We start from the raw sequence: 15,564 nt of genomic DNA on the forward strand, positions 1-15,564 counted from the left end.
CTAATAGGTAAAGATTTCCTCCTCTTTCTTCTCCGTATTTATTGTATTTTATTTTTGAGTCTCACTCTGTCACCTTGGGTTGAGTGTTGTGGTATTATAGCTCACAGCAACCTTAAACTCTTGGCTCAAGAGATCCTCTTGCCTCAGTCTCCCAAGAAGCTGGGACTGTAGGCCACTACCACAATGCCCAGCTAGTTTTTCTATTTTTAGTAGAGCTGGGCTCTGGCTCTCACTCAGGCTGATCTCAGATTTCTGAGCTCAGGCAGTCTGCCCATTCTGGCCTTTCAGCGCCCTCTCCGTCTTCCTTTCCTTCCTCTTCTCTCTTTTTTCTCTTTCTCCTTCACTCTCCCTCTCCCCTCCCTTCTCTTACTCCTTCTTCCATAAACACTAGACTTTTATCATACCTAAAACAATAACGTTGACAACAATGCCTTCACATAACTCATACCCTAGTTTATAATCAATTTTCTCAGTTTAAAAAACAGCCTTACAGTTTGTTCAAATTAGGATCCAGGTAAGATCCAAATATTGTATTTGTTAGATGGGTCTGTTAACTCAGCTTACGTCTATAACTGTTTCTCCTCATCCTCTGCTGTAACCTTCCTATTCACTACCCATGTTGATGATTGGGGAAGAGACTGGATCATTTGTCATGTAGGATTCACACATTTCAGAATTTGGCTAATTGCATCCTTGTAGTGTCATTAAATCTTTTTCTCTATCCTTCAAGTTTCTTGAAGCTTGATCAGTTTCAGTTTAATTATTTTGGTAAAAAATTTGATAGGTCCCTCTTTTGCCAAGGACCTGTGAACATGGGCTGCGTTCGCACCAAAACCTGAAGAAGGCGGCCTGGGTCATCATCGAGAAGTACTACACCCGTCTGGGCAACGACTTTCACAGGAACAAGCGCGTGTGCGAAGAGATCGCCATCATTCCCAGCAAGAAGCTACACAACAAGATGGCCGGCTATGTCACACACCTGATGAAAAGGATCCAGAGGGGCCCAGTGAGAGGCATCTCCATCAAGCTGCAGGAAGAGGAGAGGGAGAGGGGAGACAACTATGTCCCTGAGGTCTCAGCCCTCTTTTGGCAGTCTGTCCAACCTCCCGGTCACTCAGCCTACAGTTGGGATGAATTTCAAAACACCACGTGGAACTGTTTGACTCTATCTTCTGTGTGCTGTAATATTTTAATAAATCTGGGACAATGGCAAAAAAAAAAAATTTGGTAGGTAGCACTATTCCTATTGCATCCTGTCAGGATGAGAAAAGAAATACTCAGAGCATTCTGAGCTGCACGAAGTAAGCAAAATTTATCAGGCCCAGAGAGAGATGAGTAAGGGACTTCAGTCTTGTCGCCTCCCCCATCCCAGGGGGCAATTGTTTAAAGGCCTTTGAGGGATTTGTTTGTTTGTTTTTGAGTGCTGTGGAGCCATCATAGCTCACAGCAGCCTAAACTCTTGGGCTCAAGTGATCCTCATGCCTCAGCTTCCCAAGCAGCTGGGCCTACAGGCACCTGCCACAGTGCCGGGCTAATTTTTTCTCTTTTTAGTAGAGATGGGGTCCCATGCTTGCTCAGGCTGGTCTCAACTCCTGAGTTCAAGTAAACTACCAGCCTCTGCCTCCCAGAGTACTGGGATTACAGGTGTGAGCCTCCACGCCCAGTCAAGCCTTTTTTCTTTTTCTTTCTTTCTTTCTTTTTTTTGAGACAGTCTCACTCAGTTGCCCAGGCTAGGGTAACACGGCGTCAGCCTAGTTCACAGTCACCTCAAACTCCTGGGTTCAGGGCGGCGCCTATGGCTCAGTGAGCAGGGCGCCGGCCCCATATACCGAGGGTGACGGGTTCAAACCCGGCCCCAGCCAAATTGCAACAAAAAAATAGCCGGGCGTTGTGGCGGGCGCCTGTAGTCCCAGCTGCTCTGGAGGCTGAGGCAAGAGAATCACTTAAGCCCAGGAGTTGGAGGTTGCTGTGAGCTGTGTGAGACCACGGCACTCTGCCGAGGGCCATAAAGTGAGACTCTGTCTCTACAAAAAAAAAAAAAAAAAAAAGAAATGGGGGTCTCACTGTTGCTCAGCCTGGTCTAGAGTCTGAGTTCAAGGGATCCTCCCACCTCCGCCTCTCAGAGTGCTAGGATTACCAGTGTGAGACTTGTGCCTTCACTGTTTAGAGGTCTCTTGTTCTCTCTTTCTTCCCTGACAAGCTGTCTGGCTTATTATCTTCTACTGGTTGAAATTTAGGTACAAAGAACAGTATGTAGCCAATCAATTGCTTATGTTATTTTAATGTAAATTCTTAGTAAACACTTTAGGAGCTGCCTAGTCCCTTTTCCTTTAAAACCTCACTTGTAAAACTGCTGCTAAATGGAGCATCTATTCAGGGCAACTTCAGTCTCTGCTCCTGGGTTACAGCCCTCAAACATGGGCTAAATAAACTCTCTGCTTATATTAATTTTGCCTCAATTTTTTCCTTTAGGTGAACAAAAATGCACGTTATTGATAGAGTCAAATGGAGGGACCCTCCCAAATAGAATCGACCCAGCCAAATAGAATATCCCATCCAAGAAAGAAGAAATGTGCCAACCCCCACCCTTCTGACCCTTTAAAATCCCCATCCACCTTGACCCAGGTGCTGACTTCCTTCTCGAGCTCAGCTCACCCACACCCGGGGGGAATAAATGCTGATGTTGCCTACACAGAACCTGGACTCCGTTTCCTGTCGTTTCACATTTCGTAATAAACTTTTATTTTCGGTCTTTGGCCTCTCAATTATGTTATGTGGTTGTCTCCTTTTCACTGATATTAAGATGGGCAGGTGAGTTCAGGACTTGTCAGTCTCATCCCTTTATTTTAAAGTTCCTCATTAGCTTTTTATCTAAAGGCTCTAGTAACTACTGAAGTTTGTTACTTAGATTCATTATTTCATCAGGTGTTGAAAAACAGTGACTTTTTAAAATTCAGTCTCCACAGAGACTGTCACAAACTGTCAGTGCTGACTATATTGCAATACCCAACCAGGGCTGGGTATTGGGAAAAGTTTCCAATTTCAATACTTGTACCTTGGATAATCCTCATTGGTTATGATCCTGCCACTGCAAAAAGCTGGTGATATTTTTTTTTCTAATTCTATTATTCTGTTAGCATTTTTTCTTTTCTAAGATAAATATTGTAGAATATATCAGCATTTTTATATTGGATTTGTGTAAAAAAGAATTTTCCCTCTTTTATTATTATTATTTTTTTTTTTGTAGAGACAGAGTCTCACTTTATGGCCCTCGGCAGAGTGCCGTGGCCTCACACAGCTCACAGCAACCTCCAATTCCTGGGCTTAAGCGATTCTCTTGCCTCAGCCTCCCGAGTAGCTGGGACTACAGGCGCCCGCCACAACGCCCAGCTACTTTTTGGTTGCAGTTCAGCCGGGGCCGGGTTTGAACCCGCCACCCTCGGTATATGGGGCCGGTGCCTTACCGACTGAGCCACAGGCGCCGCCCTGAATTTTCCCTCTTTTAATTATTTGCTTGCCTTTCCACATCTTTACACCACAGAGCAGAGAGTAAGCAGAACACCAGAAGCAGCTGGGCACGGTACGGTGGCTGATGCCCGAAATCCTAGAGCTCTGGGAGACCCAGGACCCAGGCTGCAGGGAGAGGATGGTTTGAGCTCAGGAATTTGAAAGGTTGCTGTGAGCTAGGCTGACAGCAGGGCACTGTAGTCTGGGACACAGAGTGAGATCTGTTTCAAAAAAAAGGAAACAAACGAACAAACACCTGTAGGGAGTAAGGCACGTAGGTCACGGCCCCATGCGGGATGTCTTGGGGAACCTGCCCTTGGTGTGTCCTGACTGTCTGGATTCCTGCAGAGCACCAAAAAAGCCACAGCAGAAATCCAAGCATGAGCTAATGAGAGCTTGGCAAGGGTGAAGAAGGTGGGCCTAGAATAGGAAGTGCTGAGGGTTGTCCTTAATGGTGACTGAGAGGCTTCACTTACTGTGTAGATCTCCAGGGCACAGCAGGAAAAGATAAACCCTTAGCCTTTTCAAAGTAGCCATTTTCCTCCATGACCTGACAAAGACAGATGTCAAGTGGGCTCAGCAGGAGTTTGACAGTTTGCCCAAAGAGCTATTTTTAGTTGAGGCTATAAATTCTTAGGAAAGGGTTGTTAGCCTGGCATATTAAATCAGGGCCAGTATGAATTAATTTGACCATCTTCTTAGAAAGGATTGTCTTTGGGGATTTTCAGATGAGTGAATATGCAAGGCTCTGTCTTTTAGCATTATCATCCACCTCCCCAACCCCTTGCACAGCTTTCTTTTGAGGGTTGGCTCCCAGGCCTCCCGGAGAGCCAGGGGAGGAAAGTCGGAATCCCTGGCCAGGGACTTACTTTGCTCTCCTCCATCTGAGCCGCCCATACAATGCTGCTTTGAGCTTCACTGAGAAATTGGCCTTATTAGCCAGGAAAAAGGAATTCTTTTCACAACAATAAGGAAAATGTAATCCTTTACTCCAGGGGCTGGAGTCCCTTTATTTGCCTCTCAGGCTGGTATGTAGCTGGCTGTCTCTCCTCTCTGTTGCCTGGCCTGTCATTCCCTCATCTTCCAGAGCTAGGGGAATATCTACTATTATTTCCTAAGGAATCCCATTTGTTTGTTTTCCTGAAACATTTTATTTATTTATTTATTTATTTATTTTGGGACAGAGTCTCAAGCTGTTACCCTGGGTAGAGTGCCATGGCGTTGCAGCTCACAGCAACCTCATAATCTTGGGCTTAAGTGATTCTCTTGCCTCAGCTTCCTGAGTATCTGGGACTACAGGTACCAGTCACAACGCCTGGCTATTTTTTTTTTTTTTTTTTGCTGCTTTTTTTTTTTTCTTTGTGGTTTTTGGCCGGGGCTGGGTTTGAACCTGCCACCTCCAGCATATGGGACTGGCGCCCTACTCCTTCAGCCACAGGCGCCACCCTTTTTTGCTGCTTTTAAAATATAACATTTATTGCTTAGATGGTTTGATACACAACAGCTTTCTTTTTATTCTGAATTTGGAAGTTCTATACAACTGAATACAAAGAGGAACAAAAAGTACCAAAATCAAACTTGTGATTCTTTGTTCATGTGGCATAAACCAGTTTTTTACATTAACACATAGCAGCAGTTTTTAAGTTCCCTTTAGAAAAAGATATATTTTAGACATTTATTATTGTTTCCTGTTTAATGCATGGGTTGAAATCACTAGGATCAACTTCCTTCTTGGAGAAGGAGAGGAGAGGAAAGAGACGAACAGAGAGTCAGAACAGGATGAATCTTTCTGAAACTGGCATCCGACTGTTAACATAGCTTCCCCAGAGCTGCCTGGAGAATAGCCCTTTGGAGTCTTTTTTGTTTTGTTTTGTTTTCACAGCCAGGTGTTTCATGCAGTGACTGAATCTCAGCATTGTGTCCATTAATCAACGAGAAGAAAGAAAAAGAGAGAGAAAAAACTTGCACCTCAAAAAACTTTTCAGAAGATCCATATATATATATATATATATTTTTTTTTTTTTGTAAAAGCCCTGAGAGGAGAAAGAGAATCAAACAAAATGTATAGAAACAAATTAGCTGAACATGCAAACTAAGCTATGATTCACCCAGAGTTTTAAACAAATCACAAATTTCACTGTTTAATATTGGGGAAGGGTCAGAACAACAAACAAATAATACATTTCTGAACCTCACTAGTAAAATGTGGCAAGACCTTATTGACTACGAGGGTACAGATGAAGGCTAAATAAAGCTTTAAATCAATAGTGATATTGTGAGCTGCAGCCCCGGCTACACACATCCCTGGGAGCTGATTACTGCTACATCTCACCGCAGCGGAGCGTTTGGTCACGGCTCCTCCCCACAAAATTGTGAGTTTAGTGTGGAGGGTTGCAAAGAAAAACAAAACTCAAAGAAACCCCCAATAATAATAACAACAAAAATAATAATAACAACAATAATAATAATAATAAAAACACTAAGGGATGTATGACCTGGTTTTAACTAAGTAGACCAAAGGGATCATTGGTTCTGATTTGCATTCATCTCTACAGTAAATAAAACCCCATTTTAAAACTGGTTCATACATCCCTAATACAGTTAAAAATCATATATACCTCAACCTTTTTCCTTTTATATGCAAAGATATCACTTTTCATTACCTCAAGACAATTTATCTTCCTTTGAAGTGTGGCAGGTTGGATTTCAGGCACCAGAAATGGGTGGAGAAAAAGGGGCGCACGTTGTCTTTGTGCACACAAGTCTAAAAGTAAATGAGCCCATGGGGCCATAGAGAGCAGGGGAGGGACCCTGACCCCTGGCTATTTTTTAGAGATGGGCTCTCGCACTTGCTCAGGCTGGTCTTGAACCCGTGAGCTCAGGCACTGCACCCTCCTCAGCCTCCCAGAGTGCTAGGATTACAGGGGTGAGCCACCCTGCCTGGCCCTCCTGAGACATTTTAATTCCTCAAGATGCAAAGTTTGCTTTTATTGTTATAGCTTTATTGTCTACTCACTGTTAGGTGCCTATACCCTTCTTCTACCTCCGCTCCCAGAACAAAAGGCCTACCTGGCCCCACCCTGAGAGTTCTGCCACAAAGACCCTAGCCGGCCAAAGCCTTTCAGCAAACTGTGGAATCTCCCTCCCCCTATGCCCAGTATAAAAACAAGCCCCAACCACTTTCGGTGCAGCTGCCATCTTTGCCAGGGCTGTTTCAGTCCCCTTTCATTAAACTTGGTCTGAACCTCTCCTAGTCTCATCTTTGGGTACACTGCCAAACCCCTTTCCCTTATTATACATACTTTTTCAAAGTCAAAGTTTTTAAACATACTTATACATACTTTTTAAAGGTCAAAGTTAAGTTTATTTATTTATTTTTTTCATCTTGCCACTAGCCAGTGTTGGCTGTATGTCTGTGAGCGAGACATCCCTGGCAGGGATGTATAATTTCCAAGAGAGGTGCTGTCTTGCCTTAAGGTGCTCTATGGCAGCCCTTTGGACTCTCCCTATACTTGTTAGCTCTTCGGACCCACGCAAATCTTTACCCTCCTAATGCTGGGTAATAAATATCAACATCTGCTTGCATGCTGAGTGTTATGTGTGCTTCCTCCCACATATTCCACACAACTGTGTAAGGTAGATTGTACTACCCACATTTTATACAGAGGATGGACTTGACACTCACAGTCCTACTGCCAGTGTCGGTGAGGACGGCTTCCATGTAGAGCTCGGCAAGCCTGACTCCATTTGCTCTCTTTGCATTACACCTGCTTGTCGTGGTGGAGAATTTCAGAATGGGCATACTGAAGTTATGAGAAAATTTGTCTTGATACGGTGAAGGGATACAGCCCAGAAAGAAATTCTAATTCATAAAATTCTAATTCATAAAAACTTCATTTGAAGGACATGCTCTTGTTGTGGGGTAGCTGTGGGACACCAGGGCCACTAGATGGCACCAGTTCGGTGTTGGGAGAAGCATTTCCCAGTCATTTTGTGGGCAAATGGTGCAGGTAGCTGCCTGTCTTGGCTTCCCAGGATGGTGAATGAGGAAGTGTCAAGGCCGGGCACAGTGGCTCACACCTGTAATCCTAGCACTCTGGGAGGCTGAGACGGGTGGATTGCCTGAGCTCAGGAGATCAAGACCAGCCTAATCCAGAGCAGGACCTCACCTCTAAAAAGGGCTGGGCATGGTGGCGGGCGCCTGTAGTCCCAGATACTTGGGGGGCTGAGGCAAGAGAATCCCTTAAGCCCAAGAGTTTGAGGTTGCTGTGAGCTGTGATGCTACAGCACTCTGCCAGGGATGACAAAGTGAGACTGTCTAAAAAAAAAAAAAAGAGAGAGCGAAAGTGCCCCAGCTGGTGAGTGCCATAGGGGCCGCAGCATCTCCAAAACAGGCATTTCTGTTCTTGTGCAGGTGAGGAAAATGCAGATTAGCTAGATTAAGTAATTTGCCCAAGGGCACTGAGTAATAAAGTGGTTGAGAAGGGATTTCAAAAGGCCTGTGGTATTTGAAGCTTATGACCACTGTGTTACCCTGAGGTAAACTAGGCATCCTGGTCAGGCTCAGAAAATACTCCAGAATAGGATACACAGTGACTGTCTTCTGGAACTTGGATCACCACATAGATGAGGGTGCAGAGCTAAATTCAAGTGGGGATTGTCAGGACTTCTGGCATTTACGGTGACTTGAATAGAACAAGCTATCTGCCTCCTAAAATGGTCAGTTCCTTCACTATGTGGGTTCAACCAGCATTCATGGCAGGATGAACCCCACCCAGGACACCGGTGGGGATTCCACCCCTGGATCTGCTGGGTAGGATTTAAGAGCTTCTCAGAAGTAGAGTCTGTGTGTCCTAGAGGATATTTAGGAAGGACATTGCAAATCACATCAGTTAAGTATAGGAAATGTTCTGGAGGAAGTTGAACTGCGCCATACTTGGGAATCTATCCAGCCCCTCTAGAGCAGAATTCTCCCCTTTTTACCACCTCAAGTTTGCTGAAGGACAAAGGTCAAGGTGATGGCAGCAGTGGTTCTCACGTGGGAGTGCCCTCTGGGACCGCCAAAGAAACTTTTCTTAGAATTTTATTATCCTGAGTATGGAGATAAGGAGACTGACCAACCCAGGTAGAGGAAGCAGGGGTCAGTGTCCAGTATCTCTTGGCAAGTCACAGTCAATTCTTTCCTGCTCACATCAGCTGGGGTTGCAACAGCCCCAGTTATAATGTATCTGAGCTGATCACCTGATGGTGGAGTCCTGTCCATTTGGAGGCCCCAGACCAATGACTGAAAGTGAACGCCTCACCCCACTATTTACTGCCCCTGGAACAAATTCCTTGTCTCACTGATAATTCTTTTGTGTGTAGCCGAAACTTTATCAGTTCTGGGACAATGTGTGTGACTTTGCCTGGATGAGAAAGCTCCATTTATTCCCTGATTTGGCTGAAGAGAATTATTATTACTCTCTCTGTGGGTTTCTGACAGAAAGTCAGACCAACCCAAGTGCAAGCTTTTATGTGATCATACTAATCCTGCGGAATGGATTTGAAACTGGATTCCTGCGTATGGAGAGGGCCTAGAGTTCAAAGCTGTTCCTCTGAATCGCAGTGTAGCTGATGCATGCTTAAGGCTTTGCTTATTGTTCATATGCTCCTGGGCAGAGATGTAATTTTTTTTTGAAGCCTCCTGAGTAGCTGGGACTACAGGCGCCTGCCACAATGTCTGGCTATTATTTTGTTGCAGTTTGGCCAGGGCTGGGTTCGAACCCACCACCCTCGGTACACAGGGCCGGCGCCCTACTCACTGAGCCACAGGCAGTGCCCCAGAGATGTAATTTGAGGAAAACAGGGAGAGAGAGAGAGAGAGAGAGTGTGTGTGTGTGTGCATTTGCACCCATACGTGTCCTGTGGAAATTAGGATTGAGCCCCACTTTCTTGCCTTTTCGGGGCCCCACTGTACCAGCAGCGTGGTTTGTTTGAATGGCTTTGTGCCTCTGAGCCATTCTGCCTGTCAATGCTCTGTCATGGAAAACCTTATCCATTTTTCTCATTTAATGAACAGACCACCACCTAGGAGTTTGGACACCGGCTCCAGCCCTGATTTTGGTATTGATGTGCTGGGGTAATATTGTTCAAAGCATTTGGCTTCTTGGACATCACTTGCTACAAGAAATATTTGTTGGCAAGTGATGTCCAAGAAGCCAAATGCTTTGAACAATATTACCCCAGCACATCAATCACTTGCTACAAGAAATATTTGTTGGCAGGGCGGCGCCTGTGGCTCAGTCGGTAGGGCGCCGGCCCCATATACCGAGGGCCGGTTCTAAACCCAGCCCCGGCCAAACTGCAACCAAAAAATAGCTGGGTGTTGTGGTGGGCACCTGTAGTCCCAGCTACTCGGGAGGCTGAGGCAAGAGAATCGCTTAAGCCCAGGAGTTGGAGGTTGCTGTGAGCTGTGTGAGGCCACGGCACTCTACCGAGGGCCATAAAGTGAGACTCTGTCTCTACAAAAAAAAAAAAAAGAAATATTTGTTGGCTCAAAGTGAACCCACTTGAACAATGGGAAGATCTGCCTGAAACCCTCCTGTGGGTAGCTGGAGGGATGAAGTGACAGAACAGACGTTAAGGCGGGATCTCTTTTTCATTCCTCGCTATCTTTGGTGCCAAGGCCAGAGCTTGCTGAGATAGTCCAGCCCATGGCTCCCTCTCCCCTCTAATCTGTCACTTCTTTAGCCTTATACTACTTTGCTTATTCATGATCTACTTTATTTTATTTTATTTTTTTAAAGATTTCCAACATCTTTCTTTCTGCGCCTGTATGTTGTCCAACTCATTCCCAAAAAGGAACCAGAATTAGATCCCTACCAACCCAAGACTCCCAAGACATGTTACACTGGTTTTTGGGAAAACTGCATCTCCTGAAGTAGTTCTTAAGAATTAAAACAGGATAAACCAAAGCATATGATGGCAGGCCACTTCTTCCTTTCCATTGTAATTTTTCTTTGATTTGCTCTTTGGGGAGCAAGACAAAACAAAAATCATTAGTCTCGGATTCCTGAATTAATTTGACCTCATCTCATGGCTAATGTGGTCAAGAGTAGATGTTTGTACAATTAAGACAAAAGGACTTTATATCAGCAGGACTTTAGGGCTGTGGTTCCACTGTATTTACTGTAAAATACACTAATGGCAGATAAAGGTTGGAGAAGGAGGTGGAAACATTCAGTACAAGGCACCATGACAGATAGCAGGGCCCTAGCTAGACTTTATTTATTTATTTATTTTTAGAGACAGAGTTCACTTTGTTGCCCTCAGTAGAGTGCTGTGGGGTCACAGCTCACAGCAACTGCCCGCTCTTGGCATGATCTATTTTATTTATTTATTTATTTATTTTTATAGTGAAAATTTATATATTTAGAATTGGCCAGCTGGACTTGGTTTAGATGATCCCAATTTTGTTGGCAACATCCAAAGCATCATAATCAGGAGCCAGTGGAACATATGCCTTCCTCTCACCATCAGGCCTGATCAGGGTGTTGACCTTGGCCACATCAATGTCATAGAGCTTCTTCACAGCCTGTTTGATCTGGTGCTTGTTGGCTTTGACATCCACAATGAACACAAGTGTGTTGTTGTCCTCTGTCTTCTTCACAGCAGACTCAGTGGTCAGGGAGAACTTGATGATGGCACAGTGGTCAAGCTTGTTTCTCCTGGGGGCGCTCTTCTGAGGATATTTGGGCTGCCTCTGCAGTCTCAGAGTCTTTGGCAGCCGGAGGGTGGGTGATGTACGGATCTTCTTTTTTTTTGTGGCTGTGGATGCCTTTTAGCACTGCCTTCTTGGTCTTCAATGCCTTTGCTTTGGCTTTGGGAGGGGCAGGAGCTTCCTTCTTCACTTTCGGCGCCATCTTGTGAAAAGCTATTTTGTTTATTTTTAATTTTTGTATTACCGGTTAATGTGAGGGTGTAAACAACTGGGTTACAATATTTGCATCTGTCAGGTAGAGTCCCTTTTGTAGTTGTGCCCTGCACCCATGTGATGTGCTGTATACCTTTACATCGTGCCCACTAAGTGGGAGCACACCCCTCCCCTCCCTCATTTTCCTTTCCCCCAACTTGAATTGAATTGAGTTTTTTTCTCTTTTTTTTCTTTTTTCCTTTTATTAAGTCATATACACATAGATCATGAATAAATTTATGCATTTGTGGGTACAATGGGTTGATTTTTTAAAATACAATTTGGAGTGCTTACATCAAACTAATTAATATAGCTTTCACCTGATTTACTTAATTATTGTGTTAAGACATTTACGTTCTATACTTGATAGGTTTGACTTGTACCCTTGCAATATGCTCCATAGGTGTGGTCCCACCATTCACTCTCCCTCTATCAAACCTTCCCGCTTCCCTCCCTTCTCCCTCCACTTCTCTCCTTCATCCTGGGCTATAGTTGCGATCTATCTCTCATAAGAAAGTATGAGTAATTATAAATTGGTTTCATAAAAGTACTGAGTACATTGGATACTTTTTCTTCCCTTCTTGAGATACTTTACCAGGAAGAATATGTTCCAGCTCCATCCATGTAAACATGAAAGAGGTAAAGTCTCTATCTTTCTTTAAGGCTGCATAGTATTCCATGGTGTACATATACCACAATTTATTAATCTGGGCACTTGGGCTTCTTCCATGACTTGGCAATTATGAATTGAGCTGCAATGAACAATCTGGTGCAAATATCTTTGTTGTAAAGTGATTTTTGGTCTTTTGGATATACACCTAGTAGAGGAATTGCAGATCAAACGGCAGGTCTACTTTTAGATCCCCGAGTGTTCTCCAAACTTCTTTCCAAAAGGGATATGTTTAGCTTGCATTCCCACCAGCAGTACAGAAATGTTCCCTTTTCTCCACATCCGCACCAACATCTGTAGTTTTGGGATTTTGTTTTGTGGTCTACTCTTACTGGAGTTAGATGATATTTCAAAGTGTTTTGATTTGCATTTCTATGATGATTAAAGATGATGAGCATTTTTTCACATGTCTGTAGACCATGCGCCTGTCTTCTTCAGAGAAGCTTCTGTTCAAGTCTCTTGCCCACAATGAAATGGGATCACTTGTTCTTTTTTTATTAATAATTTTGAGTTCTGGGCGGCACCTGTGGCTCAAGGAGTAGGGCGCCAGCCCCATATAATGGGGGTGGCAGGTTCAAGTCTGGTCCCAGCCAAAAAAACCCTCCCCCCAAAAAAAAGTTTGAGTTCTCTGTGGATGAATTAGTTTTTATCTTATGTGGGCATGTATTTGATTGTCTACTGGCTTCACATTAGTATTGAGTACATTGGATATTTGCTTTTCAATTTTTGTAATACTTTACTAAGAAGAATGTGTTTCAACTCCATCTAGGTTAATACAAAAGCTGTAAAGTCATCATCTTTTTTATGGCTGAATAGTATTCCATGGTATGCATATACCACAGTTTGTTAGTCCATTCCTGGGTTGATGGGCATTTGGGTTGTTTCCACATCACAGAGAATGTAAATTGAGCTGCGATAAACAGTCTAGTGCAAAGGTCTTTATGATAAGATGATTTTTTTTTTTGAGACAGTGTTACTATGTCACCCTTGGTAGAGTGCCATCGTGTCACAGCTCACAGCAACCTCCTACTCTTGGGGCTTAAGTAATTCTCTTGTCTCAGCCTCCCAAGGAGCTGGGACTATAGGCACCTGCCACAATGCCCGGCTATTTTTGTTGTTGTTGTTGTAATTATCATTGTTGTTCAGCAGGCCCCGGGCTGGGTTCCAACCTGTCAGTTCCTGTGTATGTGGCTGATGCCCTAGCCACTGAGCTACAAGCGCTAAGCCAACCTCAAACTCTTGGGCTTAAGTGATTCTCTTGCCTCAGCCTCCCAAGCAGCTGGGACTACAGGTGCCCACCACAACGCCCAGCTATTTTTTTGTTGCAGTTGTTTAGCTGGCCCGGGCTGGGTTCAAACCCACCACCCTTAGGGTATGTTGCTGGCACCATAACCACTGTGCTACGGGCACTGAGCCAATTCTTCACACTTCTTTCCATAGAGGCTGTATGAGTTTGCATTCCTGCCAACAGTGTAAAAGTGTTCCCCTCTCTTCACGTCTGCACTAGCATGTGCAACTTTGGGATTTTTTGATGTGGGCCATTCTCACTGGAGTTAGGTGACATCTCAGGGTGGTTTTGATTTGCATTTCTCTGATGTTTAGGGACGATGGACATTTTTTCATGTTTTCTTGGCCATTCATCTGTCTTTCTCAGAGAAGGTTCTATTCTATTCATGTCTCTTGCCCAGTGATAGATGGGATTGTTTGCTTGTTTTTTTGTTGATTATTTTGAGTTCTCTATAGATGCTAGTTATCAAGCCTTTGTCAGATTCCTAACACGGAAATATCTTTTCCCATTCTGAACATTGTCTATGTGCTTTACTTGTTATGTCCTTAGCTTTCGAAGCTTTTCATTTTAATTAAGTCCCATTTGTTTATTTTTGTTGTTGTTGTGATTGCCACTGAAGTCTTCTTCATAATTTCAGAATATTCAGAACAATTAACTTCAGAATATTATGGGGATACAAACGTTTTGGTTATATGCTTTAATTTTGTATAGTTTGTGTCAAAGTTGTAAGTATGTCCATCCCAGACAGTGTGCGTTTGCTCATTAGGTATGAATTTACCCATCCCTTCCCTCCAACCTGCTTGATTTCAATTGAATTTTACTACCATATGTATGTGTGTGGTTAGTTCTAATTTGAAAGTGAATACATATGATATTTGTTTATCCATTCTTATGACACTTCACTTAGGAAGATGGTCTCCAGTTATGTCCAGGTTTTTACAAAAGGTATTAGGTTTTTTTAAACAGCTGAGTAATATTCCACGGTATACATATATCATACTCTCTTAATCCACCCATGTATTGATGGGCACTTACGTTATTTTCACAACTTTGCAATGGTGAATTGTGCTACTATAAACATTTGAATGCAAGTGTCTTGTTTATAGAATGCTTTTTCTTTTCCTTTGGGTAAATACCTAGTAGTGGAATTGCGGGATTGTATGGTAGGTCTACTTTTAGTCCTTTTAGGTATCTCCATACTACTTTTCATAGAGGTTGTGCTGGTTTGCAGCCCACCCCCAGCAGTGTATAAGTGTTTCTTTCTCATAATCTATTTTTATGTTGCGTTCTATCCACTCTTCTTGTCCATAAATCTTTTTTTGCCCCTTAGAATTCTTTTAACACCCAGTGTGCTGCCTTCATCATAATTGGATCCCCTGTGGCTTTGTGTATTGACTACTTAATTGAAGCTGGGACACATGGAAAGAAACTTAATCTAAAGGGACCACCCAGCACAAGGAGTTAAGGTTTGTGATCATTTTATGCCCTCTTTCATGGTGGAATGAAGAATGAATAACGCAGTCTAAATGAATAATTCAGTGTCTCCTGAGCTGGAAAGGAAGATAAAAGGAGGGCAGCCATACATGTCATTTCCAATCATCTTGACTTGAATCGCCTGGTTTTATTTGGTCAGACAATGGAAGCTGGGAAAAATGGTCAAATTTATTATTTGGGTCTTTGAGACAAAGTAACCAGTTGATTGACTTGTCTCTTCTGCTCAGCAGAACTTGCTGGCCCTGGAAGCCAGTAAACTGAACAGAGGCAAACAGAATCATACCAAGAAGGAAAAAACATAGCAACATCCTTTTTTTGCCTTAGTAGTGTAACCTTGTTCACAAAGAAGATGTGGGAGAGTGGTAGAGGATAAAGAAAAGAAAGATAGTGAGGAGGAAGCAGCTTAACACACCAGTTAACGTTCAGGGGTATCCAGAGTGTCCTGGGAACACTGTGGGCAGGCTTGTTCCACAGGCTGGAGAGGACTGACCAGACGGCCCCCTCCCACCTCTGCCCCCACCCCCAGTGACGTCCTATCCACTCTCCACCACCCTTTCCCCAGCAGGCTGCAAAGTTCTCCTCCCCTCTGCCTTTGTACAAGCCTGGGCTCAGAGATTCCCTTGAACCCTGGAGTGTTGGTCAGGGTTCTTCACA

At 43.7% G+C, this 15,564-nt stretch overlaps 1 non-coding gene and 1 pseudogene across 1 annotated transcript; one reads left to right on the top strand and one right to left on the bottom strand.

The window, feature by feature from the left end:
* Positions 1-812: 812 nt before the first annotated feature.
* Positions 813-1,163, top strand: LOC128572044 (40S ribosomal protein S17-like; annotated as a pseudogene).
* Positions 1,164-2,957: 1,794 nt separating this feature from the next.
* Positions 2,958-3,100, bottom strand: LOC128572245 (U4 spliceosomal RNA). The gene has a single exon (XR_008376140.1). It is a non-coding gene; the product is annotated as a U4 spliceosomal RNA (small nuclear RNA).
* Positions 3,101-15,564: the final 12,464 nt, after the last annotated feature.

Source organism: Nycticebus coucang, chromosome 19 (assembly GCF_027406575.1).
Source record: "Nycticebus coucang isolate mNycCou1 chromosome 19, mNycCou1.pri, whole genome shotgun sequence".
Taxonomy (NCBI): Eukaryota; Metazoa; Chordata; class Mammalia; order Primates; family Lorisidae; genus Nycticebus; species Nycticebus coucang.